At 41.9% G+C, this 19,675-nt stretch overlaps 2 long non-coding RNA genes across 4 annotated transcripts in view; one reads left to right on the top strand and one right to left on the bottom strand.

Moving 5' to 3' along the window:
* LOC137125851 (uncharacterized) overlaps positions 1–19,675 on the bottom strand; it is a 38,009-nt gene that overhangs the window by 13,724 nt on the left and 4,610 nt on the right. Inside the window, exons 1-2 of one of the 3 annotated variants that reach the window (XR_010914225.1) lie at positions 9,110–9,197; positions 1,982–2,059 (exon numbers count right to left, since the gene is read on the bottom strand). This is a non-coding gene — a long non-coding RNA (uncharacterized lncRNA). Of the gene's footprint in view, positions 1–1,981; positions 3,189–9,109; positions 9,198–19,675 lie in introns of those variants that run through there. The other 2 variants (XR_010914224.1, XR_010914223.1) reach the window with 2 other exon arrangements.
* On the top strand, positions 4,770–9,483 carry LOC137125850 (uncharacterized). Its single transcript, XR_010914222.1, has 2 exons — positions 4,770–5,095; positions 9,127–9,483. It is a non-coding gene; the product is annotated as an uncharacterized lncRNA (long non-coding RNA).

Raw genomic sequence — 19,675 nt, 5'->3', positions numbered from 1 at the left:
AAAAAAAATAAAAATGCAGAATTTTTCATTCAAGTTCAAGTTTTCATTCAAGGCCACAGTCAAGTTCAAGTTTGGGAACTTGTTGTTCTAGCTGTGGCATGCAGCTTGCTTTAATTCTAATTTTGCAGTACATTCATGAATCAGTGTTAAGCTTGTAGAAATGTAAAACTATATGAAATGTACTGACTGAAAATGTATGAAAAGGCCATTTGTGACATACATGTAAAGCAATAAATACATTGAACGCAGAATTTCATCAATCCTGCACATTAAAAGCAAAAAACAAAAAAACAAAAAAAAAAACAAAACAGAAAAGACTAGAAGATTATTTAACAATTGTTAAAAAGCACTTTCACCCAACACTACACATTAGAAAATATTAAATTGTACCTAAGTACATACATGTCTCATTGTGTATCTGTATGTGTGATTGTTTCCTCATTATTGGCTTTGCTGTGTTGCAATAAGGCTACAAAGATGATTCTCATTGTGAGCTGTACCAGGCTGTTGGATTGGTCAGGGATACTTTGACAAAATACAAATAAAAAAAAAAAAAAATACTGCAAACCCTCACCAACCTGCCATCTGCCTCTCAACATGCAACCCTTCCCTGGACTCCTGCCATCCATTGCCAAAAGGCCTTAGGGGTACAGTAGTGCGATTTTCTGCCAGCCAAAACCATGTGTCCATCTGAACATTGTTAACTAGAGACAATATTCATCAGATTGAACATAGTAACCTATGCATGGACAAGCTAAATAAGATGTCATAAATCACCAGAAAGCGTTGACTAATACTGCACTGCACCTGAAAAAGTGCCCTTTTAAATAAACGCAGATAAGCAGCCCAACATTTGATCACACCTCAGAAACCCAAAGCACAAAACAGGCCGGTGATGAAAGATTACTACAACTCAACAGCTGTTATATGAGATTTAAAAAAAGATGAAAACAAGTGTTGCTATGTATGAACTTCTATCAAATACCACACAAAGAGCCATTTGATATAACTCTAAAAGTCTAACTCTCCATTTCCTCATCGTTTTTGTGGAACTGCTTTGCAACCGCTTACAAAGACTTAATGCTCATTGAGGATTGTTCTTCCTTGAAATAAAAACAAGGAAATGTGTCTCTGTGCAATTATTAAAACATTTTGAGGAGGGGTCTTTGCCACAAATTTAGTCCTACTAAACCCTGTTTTTAAAAAAGTAAGGTTATACACACACACACACACACACACACACACACACGCATAAAATATCAGAAACTGATGTGATTGAAATAACAGTATAGTGTATATGGGTAAATAACTTGCAAATGGGTACGTGATTGTTTCATTGTGTTCTCTGTTGTAGCTGGATTACTACAACCACTACAACTTTACTGTGCTCTTACACAAAAGCTCAGCAAATACTAAACGACAAACTTCAAGCTCGAACAAATGCAGAGAATTCTCATTAAATTTAGCTGACAGGCTTTGGGAAGCATTAAAACAATCAAAATCAATCAAATCACTACACCACGTACCTCTGTTCAGACATCACACACTAAGCCCGGGCCACATCATTCAAATGAAATTCCTCCACAACCAGGACCTTCCACTCAATCAGTGAATAACAGGAATTAGAATTATCCTGGGCAGGAATCAAAGTACTGCTAATGCATTCAGTTTCTTCCATTACTGTTTTTCAGCTGGGTTTGATGAAAAGTTACAGAGAAGCGTTTTCAAAGTAAAAAGAGCAGCTCTGGCATCCTCATATATGCTACTGTACGCTGATACGTCCTGAACTTACGTGAGCATGTAGGGTTTTATAATCTGTTGCATAAATGTGCACCCATGTAAAAGACATTGTGTGGGAACCTCACAAGTGTATCAAATGTTTATTCGAATCGGGGGCTTATTAAAAGCCTAAAATGTAAAAAGGTGGTTAAACTTCCATTGAAACTTTGCAAGCGTGCATATATTTAAACAGATCACTCACCAGTAATTCAGAGCAAAGATGGTAAATGTCCGGTCGGGGTGCAACATTCGGCTGCTCTTCCCGCTTTGATCCACATCTCTGTCGAGAAGAGGAGATAGCCATAAGCGCCAGTTAGGTGTTTCTTGCAAGAGCCGGTGATTTCCCTCAGACTGTCTCCTTCGGAGCTGTGCATCAGCCGCAGCTCAATGAGACCCAGCATCAAGCTCATCTCCAGGCTCACTCCTTCACTTAGCCATCGTCTGTACCCCAGCTCATGGTCGCATGGCTCGCCTACCAGTGGCTGGGTCCCAGCCTGGTGAGGCCTGAAACAATAGGAGGCCACGAGGCTGTCTGCAAGGCTTCAGCTAAGCCCGTTTGCATAGTTAACAAGTCTCTGAATGAGGAATGTTAGCAAACAGACAAACAGCATGTCTGATGCATGCAAATAGCACAGCCAGTCCAGTCACAGCCTTGGCTGGGCACATGAATAATTCAGCAGCCTATATGCTGCTCTCCCACATTACTCCCTCCCTCTTCCCGAATGAAATGCCTTCACTAGAATAAGTGTGGCAAAGTATTCAAACCTCAACAGCCTCGGCCACTAAACCAGTTTTAATTTTTCATACAAACATGCAAAAATAGCACCAATTGGCCATGGAGAGGCACAGCATGCAGATCTACCTCTGACATTTCGCTGCAACAATTTAACATTTTGCAAAAACATTTTTCTCTTATTGCCTTTTAATGTCTTCTGTTTGCAGTTGGCACCTGTCCCAGAAAGAGCTCCGGCTCAGCACACCACTCTTTCCCGTTAGGAGAGCGAGTTGGTGTGAAAGAGGGAGAGCAAGGGTGAGCGCAAGACACAGAGACATAGAGACGGAGAGAGAAAGATAGAGAGAGAGAGGGAGAGAGAGAAAGAGAGAGAGGGAGACGGCATGGGGAGGATATAGAAGGGGATACAGAGAGTAAAGACGAAGGAGGTGTAGCACTTCTTGCCTGATGCGGGTGATGATGAAGGTCATTTCTTTAAAAAGCAGATGTGTACCAGACTCAGACACTGGTCACATTCTCGGCCTGTCATCCACAGTGGTCATCCAGACCACAGACCCACTTTGAGCAGGTTACCCGTCAGAAATGGCGCCCCGGCACTCCAGGTGGAACAAGGCCCATCACGTGGCGAAACACCACCTTCACGAATTTCCATCCCAAAAAAAAAAAAAAAAAAAAAAAAAAAAAAAGAGTAACCAGACAATAACTACTAGAAACCCATCGGCAGAAAGTAAAAAAAATAAAAGATCGAAAGAAACAGCGCCGAAGTCCAAAGTGATGCAAAAATGAATGCGCCAAAAGTGAGAAAAGGCCCCTAAAAAAACCAACTTGTTGCCAGGTTTTGCAGAGCTGCTCTGCTGTTAGTTGGAGGCAGAGGGTTAAAATCCAGCTAGTAGTGAGTGAAAAAAAAAAAGCTCTGTCTATGGAAGGGCGGGCTGTGGGGAGGCCCTGACTGTAGAAATAGCAGCAGACTTTTTTCTTTTTTTCTCCCTCGCAGAGCTTAAGTCTCCCCCTTGCGTGTGGCTGGAGCAGAAAGAGGGAAGCAACCGAAACAGGGATAGAAAAAGAACAGAGAGCGGGGAAGAGAGGAGGAGACAGCGAGCGCACAGTGAAGGGGAGAAAAAGCTCTGCTGATGATGAAATAGGAGGTGCAGCAGAGCGCGCGAACCAGTCACTTTTTCATCACATGTCCAACACGACGAGGAACTGTACTCGCACTGGAGACAGCAGAACAGGAGGGAGGAAGGGAGGGAGATGGAGACACACAAGGAGGGAGAGAGAGAGAGAGAGAGAGAGAGAGAGTCGGAGGGTGGAAAGCACTGTGGGAGGGGTGTAGGAGGAAGAATGACACAGAAATCCACTCCTCCAGTAGTGCGCAGACGCAGTGCACACACTCACACGCCATACTGAGATACATTATACAGTACCTCAGCTACCAAATCACCTAGTGAAAAGAAAGGCAAAGAAAAATAGAGAATATCCGTCAGAATGGACTGGGCCCCAGCGGAAGGATCCTTGAAATATGCAACACTTCTGAGAGCTGGCTGAATTATTTACCTCGTCTCTTTCTGTAGCGGGGTTTGTGCTGGTGTAACGGTCTTGGGAGCACACTCTGAAAGGAGCACACACTCTCTCGCATTAAGTCTTTAGCATGCCACAGTGACTAGCATGAATGCACAGCGTAGACCAGATGCACACACACACACACACACACACACACACTCGCACACACTCAGGAAAAAGATAAGCTGGCCGAGTGTTTTTTTCAGTAATGGGTGGCAAGGAACGCATGGCTACGAGCCTCCTCTCTGCCTGGGCTCTGTCACTAAGTGAGCTGAACCCTTGCAGCTATTTTGGCACAAAGTCAAAAGGCTGATAAGCATTTTTTTTTTTTTTGTGTGGGGGGGGGGGGGGGGGGGGGGGGAGACTTCTATTTTTCCTCGAGGAAAAACAGCTGCCACTCGCCTTGTAAAGCCCATTCAACAGTTCAGAGACAATTTTGAGAGAACTCCCCCCCCCCCCCAGTTCCCACCCAATAGATGCTGCTTTATCTTGTTTAAAATGGAAGAGGTGTTAAAAACGGGAATTCGATGGTCGAAATTATTTTTTCTTAGTGAGTCCATGAAAGGGAACAGAAACCTAAAGAGCCAGAGTATTTCCACCATCTTAGACTGTATTGATTATCCTTTGCTGTCTGTCGCTCTCACACATGCTGGCTCTTTCTCTCCGTTCTGTCCCTCCCTCCCTCCCTCTTTCTGCCTGTGTTCTGCCACCTTCTCCGCTCGGTGATCAGCATTTGGCTTTTTCCATTTGTGGCAGATTACTGTAACACTATTGTACAACAACTTCCTGCCTCTTTTGGCTCTGGTTCTAAAAACTGCAAAGGCAGAGCTCGTGGCTTTAACTTTTTACATTCGGCCACGAACTACAGGAGCTCAATAAGGAAAGAAAAGGAGGAAGGGGATATGTAAAGTGTATCTGTTACTGAGGAACTATTTTGGTTGCATTTCTGCTTTATATACTGCTGAGAATTAAAGAGGGCAAGAGGGGACTACATGCCTAGCAGAGACAATGAGAGCAAAAAAGGTGGGGGTTAAACTTTTCTTACTTTTACTCTGTGAAAACCTACTGTTGGTGTTGGAGGGCACAGCGTTATTAGTGGGGGCTCAAACTCACGCAGATTTGTCTAACATGGCTGCTGCTGCTTCAGGCTGCACAATTTTTCGAGGGCTGCTTTCATGGCACGGCCACCACCCTGTTCCTCGGCGGCAGTCTTCCTCACTTGCAGCAGCACAGAGACTGGACTCTCCACAAGAACTATTCTGTCCCCTCTGCGCTGCTCTTTGCTCGACAGGTTTCATTAAAAAACACAGGTGGCCAAACACAGGCTATGTGCAGACAGCCAGAGCTAAATGCTACCAGTATTTACACTTGGTACAGAAAACGCTCGCTCGCAATTTATTTATTCTCTGGTCCGTTTCCCCAAAAGAGGCTGAAGCCTGCTGGTTTGGGCGTCTAGGTTGGCATGAGATATAGACTCCTATTAGAAAAAGAGGCGCAGCTGTACGTCACATCTCGCCATACGTTTTAACCAATCGAGAAACCCATGACTTCAACGAGGCTTTAATGTACAAGGATGTCGTGCGTATATGTTAAAAGGTCGTATGTGGGAATGAAACAGAATATGTCAGAACACGTCTGACATAACATAGCTGCTGTTGAGAGGCACACTTGGGTGTTTTATGCTACGGGGGCATGCTGCAGTTTGCATTACATAAAGTTCATTCGAGGATACAGTTTTGGTTTTGGGTCGTGTGCCAGCTCTCCCCTCTGTGCTCCTCTACATTGTTTCTCTGTTGCGTTTCCCTTTTTTTTTTTTTTTTTAAATCTAGTTTTAATTTTACAGTCATAATTAATCATGTTTTAGCAACTAATACAGACTTTTTAAAGCGACTAAATTAATCTTACTCTAATGAAATTAATTTATTAGGCTGCTTTAACACCTCGATAGTATTTTAACTTTTTTGTACTACTAATGTTTTTAGACACAAATATTAAATAGGAGCATTTTTGTTTTCATTTCAGCAATGACACAACAATATGTCGGCTCATCGATTTACGTGCTTGAAGAAATTAAGCAGAGAAATACAACAGCTCATTTTCTTGACTACATGACTACATCTGTGTGATACACAGTCACTCAGGCCTATTGATGAAACAATGTAGAACAAAATGGCAGCCGCCGCCATGTTATGGACTGTCTGACATATTCACCAAAATTTTTAGGAACGTTTTTCGGTGGATTTTATAAAAAGCATTAGATGACTACTGCAATGGGAAAAGAAAAAGTCTGTTATTAAATGAAATGCACAGAAAGTATTTTGAAAATGTTTCACATAGGTATAAATACATTTAAAGGATAACGTATTAAATTAAATAGCAACATAAATATTTTATATATGAGCAGTGTCAAACATCTGTAAATTAATAAGGTTTATTGTCCCTTCACTCTCACAATGATTAGGCTCTTGTTCTGTTATGTGCTAGGGTCTCCTGCAGGCAGGAAGCACACTAAGCACTTATTTAAGGGTCTTAAAAGACAATTGTCAGTCAAGTCGAACACTTGAGGAGAGCTGGAGGAACATGAACTTGCAGCAGGCGGGGGATCCACACAGACAAACAATGTTTGCATCTTTTTAGACATCAGGGATGGATTAGGTGGTGGTCATATGGGGGCTAAAAAAAAATAAAATAAAATAAAAAGAGGTGTTTCTTTGCTTGGTCAGCAACCACTACTACGTCAACAAATTAGAAATGATATGTGGGACATAAAAACATAAATATTCTAATGGACGTATGCGAGGGGATAAAAGCTAACCACAAAAGCATCCCCACACTCCGAGGGAAGACTTTATACTCTCCAGGACCAGGAGCAGAGTCCATCAGGTGGTCCTGCTTAAGCCCTGCACGTGTCTAAACAACTTCTCTATTACACCCGAGACCTCTGAGGGCACTCTCCATCGAGCGGGGAACAAAGGCCATGACCCCAAGGTCAAAAGTGTTACAAGGGAGGCCAAGCGGGCCCATTGACTCTTCCATTGCTGTTTGCTTTAAGGACGTAAAGATTACCAACACATTAACTAATGTCGATTAGAGGGTTTTCCCTCATGGGACTGAGGTCCCAGGGCAGCACATCACATCTTATTAACACAGTCTAACCTTTGACCCCACCAGTCACCTCAGGCAGCCGTCTGTGACCACCACTTTCAGCTCTCAGTTTGACACACACACACACACACACACACACACTGAGGTGTGGCACAGCATAAAAAAATTAAATTATCTGGACAAATATGAATAAATGATATGTTATTATCACTGCTGGCTTTTACTAGTAATATTGCAGACCCACACTACTGTTTAAAAATGAAGGATGTTTGACTTGCATTAGCAGGCTGCATCATCTGTGCATCTCAGAATTATCTGAATAATATTTCCAATACACACAACTTCCTAATTAAACATGATTGACTGAAATAAGTTGCTCTCAAAGCCTACAACTTCAAAGTGGGTGTTCCACCGAAGTTCATAAAATGGAAGCATGTGCAATAAAGTTCTCATCACAAAATGGTGGACACAAGACATGCGCAGTATTGATGTTCCACATATATCATATGATAACAGTAATATGATAAAAAGGCAAAAGAGGGAGAATGTCTTCACAATGTCTTCCTGCCATGCTGTTCAAATGTTACTTTTGCAGCAGCAGAGAGATGAACGTCACTGTCGGGATGAGCTCTCTTAACCCTGCGTGTCCACAAATACACAATTCAATAACAACTTCTGCTCATCATCTTCAATATCACGGTTTGTGATTAGATTACTTGTGGTTGTTTCATCTAAAATAAAATAGCATATTAATATGGACTTTTTCTTTTAATACAAAAATGCACAAGTTAGTTTTTCTTCCGAGGTCAAGTTCATGTCTATGCAAAGAATGTAAAACCTAAAAAGTTTTACCTATTTCGCAGCTGAATTAGCATATGAAAACTGCATAGGTATGTTTTACACAATTAATAAATGTAGTTCATTTTATAAAATATAATTATAGATACGTTTTCAATTTAAAAAGCTGATTACAACAACAAACAGCTAACAGTCTGCTCTAAATGTAACACAAGATTAAAACCATTACCAAAGAATAATTTATTAGAAGTATATAATGGAATAAAAAAATGCAGCATGGAAAATGTGTAAAATTTTTTGTTTAATTAATTTCTGTGAAACAGGCTTTTCCTTCCTATCAGCTTTATTGTTGGTGAATGTAAATAATGTAAATAATGTATGAAACTTCTTTTTGCTATTGTTTTTAATTTTGTATATGCAAGAAATTCAGTCATCAGCCTGTGTAAGATATACATCTCGCTTAAAAATCTGTCAGTCAAATTAGGCTGTATCTTTTGAAACCTGAGAATACACACTGGAATTTAATAAGAACTGAGGAAAACAAAACTGTGCCTAAATGACTAACCCAAGTTTGCTGATATTTAAATTTGATAGCAAATAGATTTCAGCCACATCACACATATAAAGAAACTTCAGACTAAATAAAATGCTATGTGTAACACGACCATTTGTATTTAGATTTATATTAATACACTTTGTTAATCAAATTGAAAGTTTAGCACTTGAAGTTTGTTTCTTTATAAGGAAACAATATGATAATTTTAAGAACACATTTAAAAATGAATTCATTGCTTGTAAAGTTAGTTTGATTTAATTTTTTGCCATTTATGCCAGTGGACTTTGACTAAAATGTTTTACACTGTGCCCTGCTAGGCTCCTCTGTCAAAGCCCAATGCAGAGCCCTGATTTTTACATGTGCCAAACAACTATCAGTTACTTTTTGATTTGATGCCTTCATATCTACTGTGACAAATCAAAAATGCACAATCGGTGTTAATTAATTAACCCGTGGTATGAACCGTATCGAATTTGATCCGTCCGATAAACAAAATTTGTGGAAATTTCACCTACACCGGTACGAATAATAGGAGCAAGAAAATAGACTAATACTTTTGATAGCAGCATTGAACTCACCTTGCTGTTTCTCACAGGATTCTCAAAGAAGAGGAGGATAAGAGACACAGACAGAAAGAGCAAACGAGAGCTTCTCCTGGGAACAAGCTGGAAATTATGGACCTATTCGATATCAGACCTCAGAGTGGACAACCTATCCAAAGAGGGACGCACCCTAAGTGTAACTAACAGCTACTTCTGGCAGCCCCACAACAGCCAGACATATTGTCCTGGATAAGGGCAGCTTTCGTAGGGCAGCATCAAACTGGGGCAGCTTAGGCAAGAAATTAACATCAAACGACTGAATCAATAATTATAATAAAATGTTGAAAACATTAATGCATTAAAAAAAAAGAATGTTTGTCTTTAGTCTGTAGACTGAGCTGTGATCCCCATAGGGTTTTACAGGGTATGCCAGACAGGTTATTCACACCTTGTGCCACCTGAGATAAAAGAAGAAAGAAATAAAATAAAAAAAAGGGAACAATAGCGAAGGCTATTTCTGGGCAATTTTTGAATGAAATATGATGTAGTACATTAACGTTTCTGTATACTCCTCTTCGCCCTGTGAAATCACAACTTCAAAAAATTAAACACTGATAAAGCAAAGCACACTAATGCAACATGTGACATGAGATGAATTATCATGCTGGATCTAATGATTAAAAAAATGATATATTTTTCTCCTAAATAATTAAAGTTTTCTATTAATTTGTATACCCACACGGTAATCACAAGTTATTTTTTTTTTTTAACATTACTGCAGATAAGCACTACGTCTATTAATGTACCAGAACAAATTTTCAGAGTCACAGACACGAGATAATAAGAAAGTAAATCCTCCGTTTCTCTTCACTTCACCAGCCTGCACTGGGCTTGTACATACCTGAGCTCTCCTCTTGCAGTTTTCCCCCGAGGACTCCTAATGCTTACTTTCAACAGCCTTGGTCATTCTGTTTTATTCTTACTCACAACTAAGCCAGGAGCACACAGGCCTGGCAGTTTGGGGGCCACGTCGCGATGCTCCGAGGAATCCAACAGCCGAACCGTACGGCCTCAGCGGCTCACTGCCCCGACAAACACTTTAAATGTGCTGTTTTGTTATCTTCACACTCTCTCCAGCATCCTCGCTCCACTGAGAACAGCAAAACATGCACCTAATATGCTTTATCCATTTCATAAATATGCTCTGCTTCTCCAGCACAGAACCACTGAGCCTTTAGCCCCTGCATCACTTCACAGCACTCTCTCTCTCCTGATAACCACAGCACGGTTAACTCAGTCACAAAATAGCTTTAATGACAGGCAACAAGTGAAGCAGGAAATTTTCTAAACGCTGATCCAGTTTTCAAATTAGTAATGCCTTTTAATGAGCTTAATAATCGCTTCTAACTTTCTGCACAGTTAAAGGAAGACGCAGGCCTGATATTGACTTTAACAGACGCAAACACTGATGAGGTAAATTCCACAAAGGCAGAAATGCAGTAATTAATGTGCATAAAATTATTAGCAGGAAGATTTGTATCTATGTGGGAGAAAAGGAGTGTTTAGCAGGACAGCTGCACAAACAGAGGCTTTATTACTCCATGGGGTATTTATGCACATTGTGTAGCTCTTTCAAATGCAGTAAATTATTATTATTTTTTTTATGAACAAGTGTTTAAGAAATGCTTCAATTTTCAAAGAAAACTGTTGTGGCACCAACAAGTAAAGTGTAATGCACATGTTTTTAAAAATTGTATTGTATTTATTTGCTCGACCTCGACTTTCGCTTCCTGCGATTGTCCATCCTTTGGAGTATGTAAGCATTGCCCTTTACGGTGCAGTGCACACAGGTTGTTCCCCGTGTTTTGAGATCGTACAGGCTGACGGTTCCACCACTCTTCTTTGTCATGTCTGAGCACATGTAAGTTTCATTTAAGTAAATAAACGCACTGAAGAGCACACGCACGTGTAAACCTAAACCTCTGGTGCACCGGAGTTTATTTCTGTATGTTGGTATGTTTATAATTCAGTCAGTTGTTGTGTTCGATACATGTATTGCGACAAAATATATACTGGGCTACTATGTAAATCAACTGAATATATTATTAATATAAGAATTTTTTTTGCTGCCTTTTTGAATGCGAAGCCAATTTAGCCTGCGCTTACTGCAATTAAATATATTATTGTTGTTATCAGTTGGTTTCAGGTTATTAAAATGCTTTTTCGGTCCTGGGCCTCAAGATTCTCACATTAAGTTCTGTAATTCCCAGTCTCTAAATTATATACACTCCCTATGCTCCACCCAGTCTCATCATCATCATCATCACTATCGCCATCACCATCAGGCTACAGATGTGTACAGCACGTGGCAAAGTGCGATATGAGCGCCTCTGACCTCTCACACCAGTGTAGCGAGGCAGAGGGTCACGCAGAGGACATTGCCGTGGAGGGAGAAGCCAATCTTATCCTTCCCTTACGCCACAGGCCTGTGTGCAGCGACAGCAAGAGGAGCTAGAGGGCTTTCCAAAATCCACACTCATTTGGCTGGGAGCGAGGCATCAGGGCCGTGTGTGTTTCAAAGGAAATGCTGAAGAAAGCGTTTCTGTGGCAGCACCTGTGCACTTGACAGTACAGTATGTATGAGCCTGCTTCTGTGTCTTTGCCGTGACTTAATATCCCTCAACACCAATATCTGTCATCTTTAGTAACCAAAATTACATGCAACCCTTTTGTCTCAAAATGGTGGCGAATTCTACCTTGTCTCATCTTGATACGGTTATCATGTGCACAGGCAATTTTTTTTCATTATCTCTACACATTACAAATACCTCTGTCTCTGCTATGCAGCGTAGGGTTGAGGGGTTAGGAAGCAGAAGGCAAAGAAATGAGGAGAGAAAAGCATCAGCTCTCAGACTGCTGTCAATTGAGCCTGTGCCTCTGTAATAAGAGGGCAATAACCTGGCACAGAACCAACCACTAATGCCCCTTAAATGTCAGAGACTGCAGAAAGGAAGGGAGACAGCAAAAACGAGAGCACATTCATATTTCAGTATGGCAGATGCTATAATGCGCCGATGCCTCCCAGTGAGTGCACACAAGGACACCAGGAGAGAGGAAAAGAAAAGGCAGACATGAAAAATAGAGAAAAGAGGAGTTTGCAGCAGTGATGGAAGCAACCCCATCTGATGATTGTCTCTATTCTGCAAAGTTCAGAGCGGATCAGTCTCTGTCTCTCTCCACAGACAAAAATCTGGCAGGGTGGGGGTGAGGTACGAGGGTTGAGTCTGGTGTTGGGGGTGGGGCTGGATTGCTAGAGAGAGTGATCTTTTTTTCCAGCGGGGTGAAAGGCGGACGGTCATGTGTGCAGACCTCATGACAAAAGGCCCTTTTATGTGCAGCGTATGCAGATAGAGGAGGCTCCTTTGTGCACAGATGGAGATCCCATGCCTGGGTCTGCCTGCGGCGGAGAGGGAAGGGAGGGAGGAGAGAAGAGTGTTGGTGAAGGCAAAGGAGGCGAGGGAGGGGTGTCTCTGGCACTGAGTGCCATCACTGTGTCTGGTGGGGGAGGGGTCATGGAAAACGAGAACCAAGCCGTCCTCGTCCTACCAGATTCATACATTAGGGAGGAGGGTTCACAACGGGCTGGTACCCCCACAGTGGGATCAGAGATAGAGCCCCATCTACTGTCTATCAAGTGGATCAGGGTCAAATTTTATATGCAAATAGCACAAATACTAGTCCCAGAAAGTTAAAAGAAGGAGAGGAAAGGACTTTTTTAATAATTTTCCAAACTGGTTAAACAATCAAACATAAGCTTCACTTAACCACGTGCGTATGTCTGACCAGTACCAGCATGTGAAGCATAAAAGTGGAAAAAAATAAAATAAAAAGGGCATCAGATGTCATGTTCACCGAATTGATTCGGTCACAGGCTGTAACAGTACTGTCTCGGTGCTGCTCCTGTGAACCCCGTCCTGTCTCTGTTATAACTGCAACCTATTAATCTCTGGTGTCAGCTGTTGTAAATGTTGAAAGTGTCCACGCTGTCCTGGTGCCACCTCTCCCCCCTGAGAGTCGAGGTGACTCCCACTGACATCCCGTCTGCTGAGAAGACGTCACATCCTTTAAAACGGCCTCCTCCCACTCAAAACTCAGACCAGATCCTATCCTGCCAGAGCACCAACTCATATGGCCCTTTGCACCGGTGGACAGATGGACACCCCCACAGTCAGGAGTCATGTTAACTTCTTTACATTATGCTGAAGGTGTTGATAGATTGGATCTAAGCTGACAGTTGTTAAAACCTGATCGTAGGAAAGTCAAAGACAAGTGCAAACTTTGGCCACAGTTAATGTTTGACTGCAGGTGAGTTCATTATCTCACTATAACACGCTTTTTAGCAATGACACGGTTTGATTTCCCCACCGTAATACAATTTTGTTGCCTTCAAAGGAAAATCACTAAAACAAAAAAATGGACTTTTTTTTTTTTTTACATGCCGTTATGTGAAAGAAGTTTGGGGGGGTGTTAAGTCGGTCGTTTAGCTTGTTAGCGAATGGAAAAACTAGTAGCCAACTCCATCATAAACTAACACAATTCCATGTCTATTGGCCAAACTGCCAAAACCCACATTTATACAAACCTATATATACACTTTACCTGCCCAGTTGGATTTGTGGCATTTGAGAGCTGAAAGATAAATTAGCTTTTTTTTTTTTTTTTTTTTTTTTCTAGAAAGCCAAGCCTTTAATTTAACGTACCAAGTAGTACACAGGCCAACACTGCAAAAAAAATAAAAAATAAATTAAAAAGGGACGGAGCTAAAACAACACAACACAGACGAAACAACCCTAAGGAATTCCCCAAATTCTCATCGTTTGAGTTATTTCTGGTATCTGGAATTCTTAGTGAAGGCCTCGGCCTAGAGCTGCACTGCATAACTTTTTAAATACTTTTAGTAAAAGTATGATCCATAACTTATCGTACTGTGGAGAAGTACCGAGCGTCTATGGCAGACACTTACAGAACAGCAGTAGGGGCTCACTCTTCTAGCCAATCAGAGACGGTCATACACTGATGCGTGTCCCTATGAGACGCATCGATTTTAAGACAGGGGCAACCTTTGAGGCCCTGGGTGAATTAATATTCAGCCTTATGCTACTTTTCCCCCCGAATGTTGCATATTGCAGCTTAAAAAAAACTGTACCTGAATGCACATTTCATGGCTCTGTATTTCTCACACGCATGCACATGAGAAGGCAAACCTGATGGCAAGCCAACAAGGTAGGCTTAGGCTAATTAAAGTGATTAAACGTTTTTGTCTGAGTCCTGTCTTGGTTTGCTGGCTCTGGCCTAACCCGTGCCCAGCCCGCCTGCAGTCTGCCTGTGAGGAGGCAAGGACTCAAAGGCTGGCGCTTAGTCCTCTTTCCTCTATCTGGTCTTCTGTTGCTACCCTAGATGCCAACAAAGGTATTACTGCCCCTAATCAGACAGTGAGAGCGAGAGTGATGGGGACGTAACAGGTCTTAAATACACGATGCTTTAAGAATTAGGGCAACTAATTAGATTTCTTGAGGGAAATAAGTGCTTTGTTTAACTATCTTCATCCAGCCTTCCATCTCCAAGTTAAATCAGTGCTTGATTGTATCTTCTTCTGGATCTGGATTCCTTTCACAAAGCAGTTCAGTGAATGAAGTGCAGTAACACAATAATACAATTTGTGAACACAGCATGAGCCACTGGGTGAATAAAACAAAGACAAGAGGATGATGAAGATTGGGATGAAGAGGAAAAGTCTTTTTGGCATGTTCGATATCTGCCTGTCTCAATTGACCTGTGAAATCTTCGAGGCTGGAACAAATGCAAATAGCCCTGACTTGCTCACACACACACACACACACAAAAAAAAAAACTCCTAAAGGCTTTTTAAACGAGCTCGCTCTCACAATGGCGGGCGCCCTGAGCACGGTGAATGTGCAGTCTAGGCTCCGAGTGGCACAACGTGTGAGAGCCAAACAGCGAGCTGTAAAATGAAGACTCAGGACCCTCCAGGCTGCGTGCCACGGCGTCGAGCTGAGCTCCGGCTGCTCCTATGGCACAAAGCTGACCAGCACCAGCACCACTGCACTCTTCTGATCTATTCTGCCACACTCACTACACTGCAGGCTAGTGTTCAAGTCAAAAAATGATCTAAGTGCAATTCAAAATAAAATAAAAAAAATCACTAAGGATTTTCACAATAGGAAGAAAAGTAATGAGTGCATGGCTGGGAGCAAGCCACACAGGAAATAAGAAAGTTTTTTGTATGTAAATGTGTAAATCTTAAAACTATAAAGCTGTTAAATCATAAAGTTTAGTTGACTTTACTGTCTTATGGTTACACGACTAATCTGACAGCTAAGAGGTGAAATGTCCCCACAACAGTGAGTAGCATTCATCATCAGCGCAGCACGTCGAAGGTTACTCGTTAGCAGAGAAGCTAAATGGAAACGAGAAAAATCGAAGGCAAGTCTTATTTTAGTTATCACACACAATTTAAGGAACATGGTCTGGAAGTGGGAGTTTTCCGTTTACAAGTTTAACTGTTTAGCGCCTTAATGCTTTATTAGCATTTGGGATCCAGCTGTAATTCTCTGAAGCTGCATTTTTTTTTTACAAACCATTATTATCGCAAATTAGTATTAGCATTTACTGTTAACACTGAAGAAAAAAAAAATCTTTTTCATCTTCTTTGCCTTTCGATTCTGTCTGGTGCAAAAGAAATGGGCCATTTTTTCAAAACATCCCACGCTAACTTTTTAAAATCTAAATTTAAATAATACTTTCTAACGGTAGTCACAAGTTTAGTAGAACTTTGCATTTCAACAGGACTCCAGTGTCCACGACTAAGGAATGTTTATGTCATATCTCTTTAAGAGAAGACTGCGCTTACAGCTGTGAGAGCTCTCTGCTTTGTTGCTCCTCTTATTTCTACTTTCAAACTTCATTTGCAGCCCTTGCAGAGACTTTCAGAGCTGCTCTCTGGACACTGGCAGGCACTTTCACCAGCAGCCAAACTTCCCAGCATTCCTTGTGGCGGGGCTGGCTTTGTTCACAAAGTTAACTGTGAAGTTGCTCTGCACAACTTCTGATACAGACCCTGCTTTGCTTGAGATAAAACATGCAAGTTTGTCATAGATTTGTACATATTGTCAGATGTTGTATTATACTTAATGTAGTATAATTATATCATAATGTCATTATATCATATATAATATTCCCCAAGACTCTTACAACTTTTGGCTATGACTATAAATAAAGCTGCTCATAAAGCTATTGATCAAACTTCTTCCTTTATTATCTCTCCAGACAGATGAGTTAAACCACTGGACTGGACACTTCTTCAGGCACATTACCCTCCGTTTACTTTCTGTAACGGATGCATCATCAAAGCTTCTTAATAGCACGAAATGGAACATGGTTTTTATGATGCACATCTAAATTACATTTAATCCTAACACCATGGAAACACTTCCAAACCTTTGCTCCAAAGTACATGTTTTTTGTCTGTACTGGATGACATGCAGGGGACAGTACAGGATGTCTGCAGCATCTGGTGGACACCTGTAACACTGCAAGTCAACTGGAGGGAATGAGAGAGGTCTTTGTGATCCAGCTAAGTCACCACAAATCTGGCCAGAGTGTTCTGAACCTCAGTGGACCGGCCAGTTCCTGAGCATCACATGAATTTAACGTGGGTGTGTTTGATCACTAAATCAAAGGCCACTTTAAGAACAATGAGCGGCCGGCAAGTGGAAATAAACATATCAACATCTGGCTAATCAAGTCCTGCCACCATCTGCAGTTGTTTCCAAAGTCAATGACACAGGAGGAAACAGCTAGAATGACCATTGACCAGTTTATTTTACTCTGCAACTACTTGGAATGAGGTGTAAAAGGGGCAGAGATTCCGATCTGCTTCTGTACACGAGTCAGGCCTTTGAAATTAAGTTAATAACATGTTTCAGGGAAAATAAATGTTTCAGAAACAAGTAGGCTGCTCGACTGTTAAAAGATTGCCTAAAGATGTCCAGGCGTTCGACTTGTGAGTGTAGTAAAAAAGTGCTCACGAGAAAAAAAACAAAAAGATGTGTGTGAGAAAAACGTTGTACGGTGACAAAATCTTCAGCTGTCCAAGACAAAGAAAATTGATTCAACATGTGTTTGAGCTCGAGCACTTCAGACCTGTATGCGTGAGCTCTCTTCCACTTATGAGAGCTAATCACTACAAGTGAACCAGATCACAAAGGGACGGTCACTGACACCACAGCAATTACGTTGTACAGGTCTAATCCTTTACACAGCACTTAGAACATTTTTAAAGGCCACCAGGGCACAGTGCAGAGCTCCCTAAACTGTTAGGGTGCAGTTTGGTCCATTTTATTGCCACTGGGGCACAGGCCTGATTGTTAAGACCAGGGAAAGTAATCCCTGGAGTCAGGCCACTAAACCTGCTCTGTCCCAGTAACCATGGCAGCAGACAGGTAGTGTCTGGGTCACAGGGCAAACACGTCCAAGCTTCAGGGCTGACCGCTGGTTAATAACAAGGTAGCCTGGTGTGAATGCTTGCACGTACGCATGTGTGCAAATACGAATGTACGTGCACACAAGGTAAACAAAACACGCGCTTACAAATGCAAACCAACACACACACTCAAGACAAAGTTGCCAGTTGACCTGAAGAGTGATACGACTACAGAGCGATGCTGGGTGTCAGTTAATGAACGACGCTCCAGGATGTTTAAGATGCTTAACCATCACCGGGTTAAGCCACAGCAAGCCAAGTGGCAGGTGAATGAAAAAAAAACAGAATTTAATGAATTACTGTCACCAGATAAGTCTTTCACTCACTACTTTTAATAATCCTACAGTCTCAACAGATAACTCCTCTACATTACAAGTGCAGTCTAGACGGTCGTATCTTTCTAAAGAGCAGAAACATTCCATTGAACACGCTCCCAGGCTCCAAAACGCTGTCATTTGAAATAAAGGTAATAAATAATGATGTGCCAGTTACGAGATGGATCGTCCAGTTTGATTTTTTTTTTTCACTCTCTCCTCTTGACAAAATGCCCAAACGATGGTATGGTCTGTCTTGCCCTTTTGAAAGAAACACATGATCTCCCCCTGGCCCATTCTCCATTTGCCAGCTCTCCTTCTCTCTTTTCAGTTGCTATGAGACACTTCAGCTGAAGCCAAGGCTTCCACAATTCATTACTGGAGGAACAAAAGCCAAAGCACTGGACAAAGCAGGGCAGACCAACTCAAACCAGCTCCCACTTAACACACACATCACACCTCTGAGTGCTCTGCTGACATACAAATGGCCAATTCAAGACCTCTCCTTTTTGCTTTTCTATTTACATTTTTACAATGCGAGAGGATAGATGAGGACAGAAAATGCTCAAGCAATATGCCTGTAAAATGTCAACAGGTTGAAGATTTGACATATTTAGGGGCCAGTTTCCTGTCTCTTATATGTGATGCTTATCGGAGGCCAAAACGTTTTAAAAAGACTGTAGGCAACAGAGCATTTCTAAACAATGTTTAATGTGCGTTTCGTGGCACAACGCACAGCTTTTGTGAGAATTTTGTGCCAAAGACAGAATAGGCTACACTGCACCATCAGTGCCACATCACCTGTCTCTGGCTTTCTACCAGTTCTGCCTCGCCAAATCATGAAACATCTCTTCTCTCCCCAACCAATCAGGTCTCAATCTCTGGTTGTTCTCATGCAAAGAAAGAGAGGGGAAGGCCAATGAGAAATGAGCCTCCTCCTTCCCCTCGTATCCTACACACGCGACAATCACCGTCTGAGAAATGCCAACGGACGGGCAATCAGTCATTGTAATTAGGCTGGCTGCCATTCCCGAGCCTTCATAATTCACACTGGAGCTGGAGGACATGGGTGAGGGCCCAGCTGCCGGCTGCCACAGCCCACCACTGGCTCACCCAAACCTCAAGGCAGACCACTCCCTCTCCCCTCTCCACACCCCGCACCCTGTGATGAGGGGGTGGGGGGGGGGCAGCAGAATTATAAGGGGACTGGCTTACTGCAAAATTAAAAACTCCCCCCTCTTTCCCTCCCTTCCTCCTTGTCTACATCCCAAAACCGCTCCCACTCACACTTTCTTTTCACTGCACTGCAGAGTTTTGTTCTCCAAACTGCATGAGTGCAAGAGCAGGCACCTTGTGCTGAGAAAATGGCTTTTAAAATAAATCAGCCAGGGTCCTAACCCAATCGCATTAAACATGTGTGTAAAAAGTTGGACGGTATCATTCTCCCTGTACAATTGTATTTGAAGGTGTAAAGCCTCCAGAGGAGTATTCTCAATGCAGTTTCGAGCTGTTGGGAACATTGGATTTACAGTACAGACATGGCTCACTCCTCACTCTTTGGAATTCACAACTAAACAGGAAGCTATAGCAGTTTTCTGCAGAGATTTATTTTATTTGCTTACAGGCCGCAGTTGACTCAGAAACTGGCTTTGCCTGTTGTATAGGACCTGAAGTTTTCTTGGCAGTGAAATGAAGAACTGCAAGTTCAGCCAAAATAGACAATAA

The sequence above is a fragment of the Channa argus genome, chromosome 4, assembly GCF_033026475.1.
Source record: "Channa argus isolate prfri chromosome 4, Channa argus male v1.0, whole genome shotgun sequence".
NCBI classification, from domain to species: domain Eukaryota; kingdom Metazoa; phylum Chordata; class Actinopteri; order Anabantiformes; family Channidae; genus Channa; species Channa argus.
Note: the sequence above shows the minus strand (reverse complement) of the source record. Positions and strands in the feature narration are given on the sequence as shown.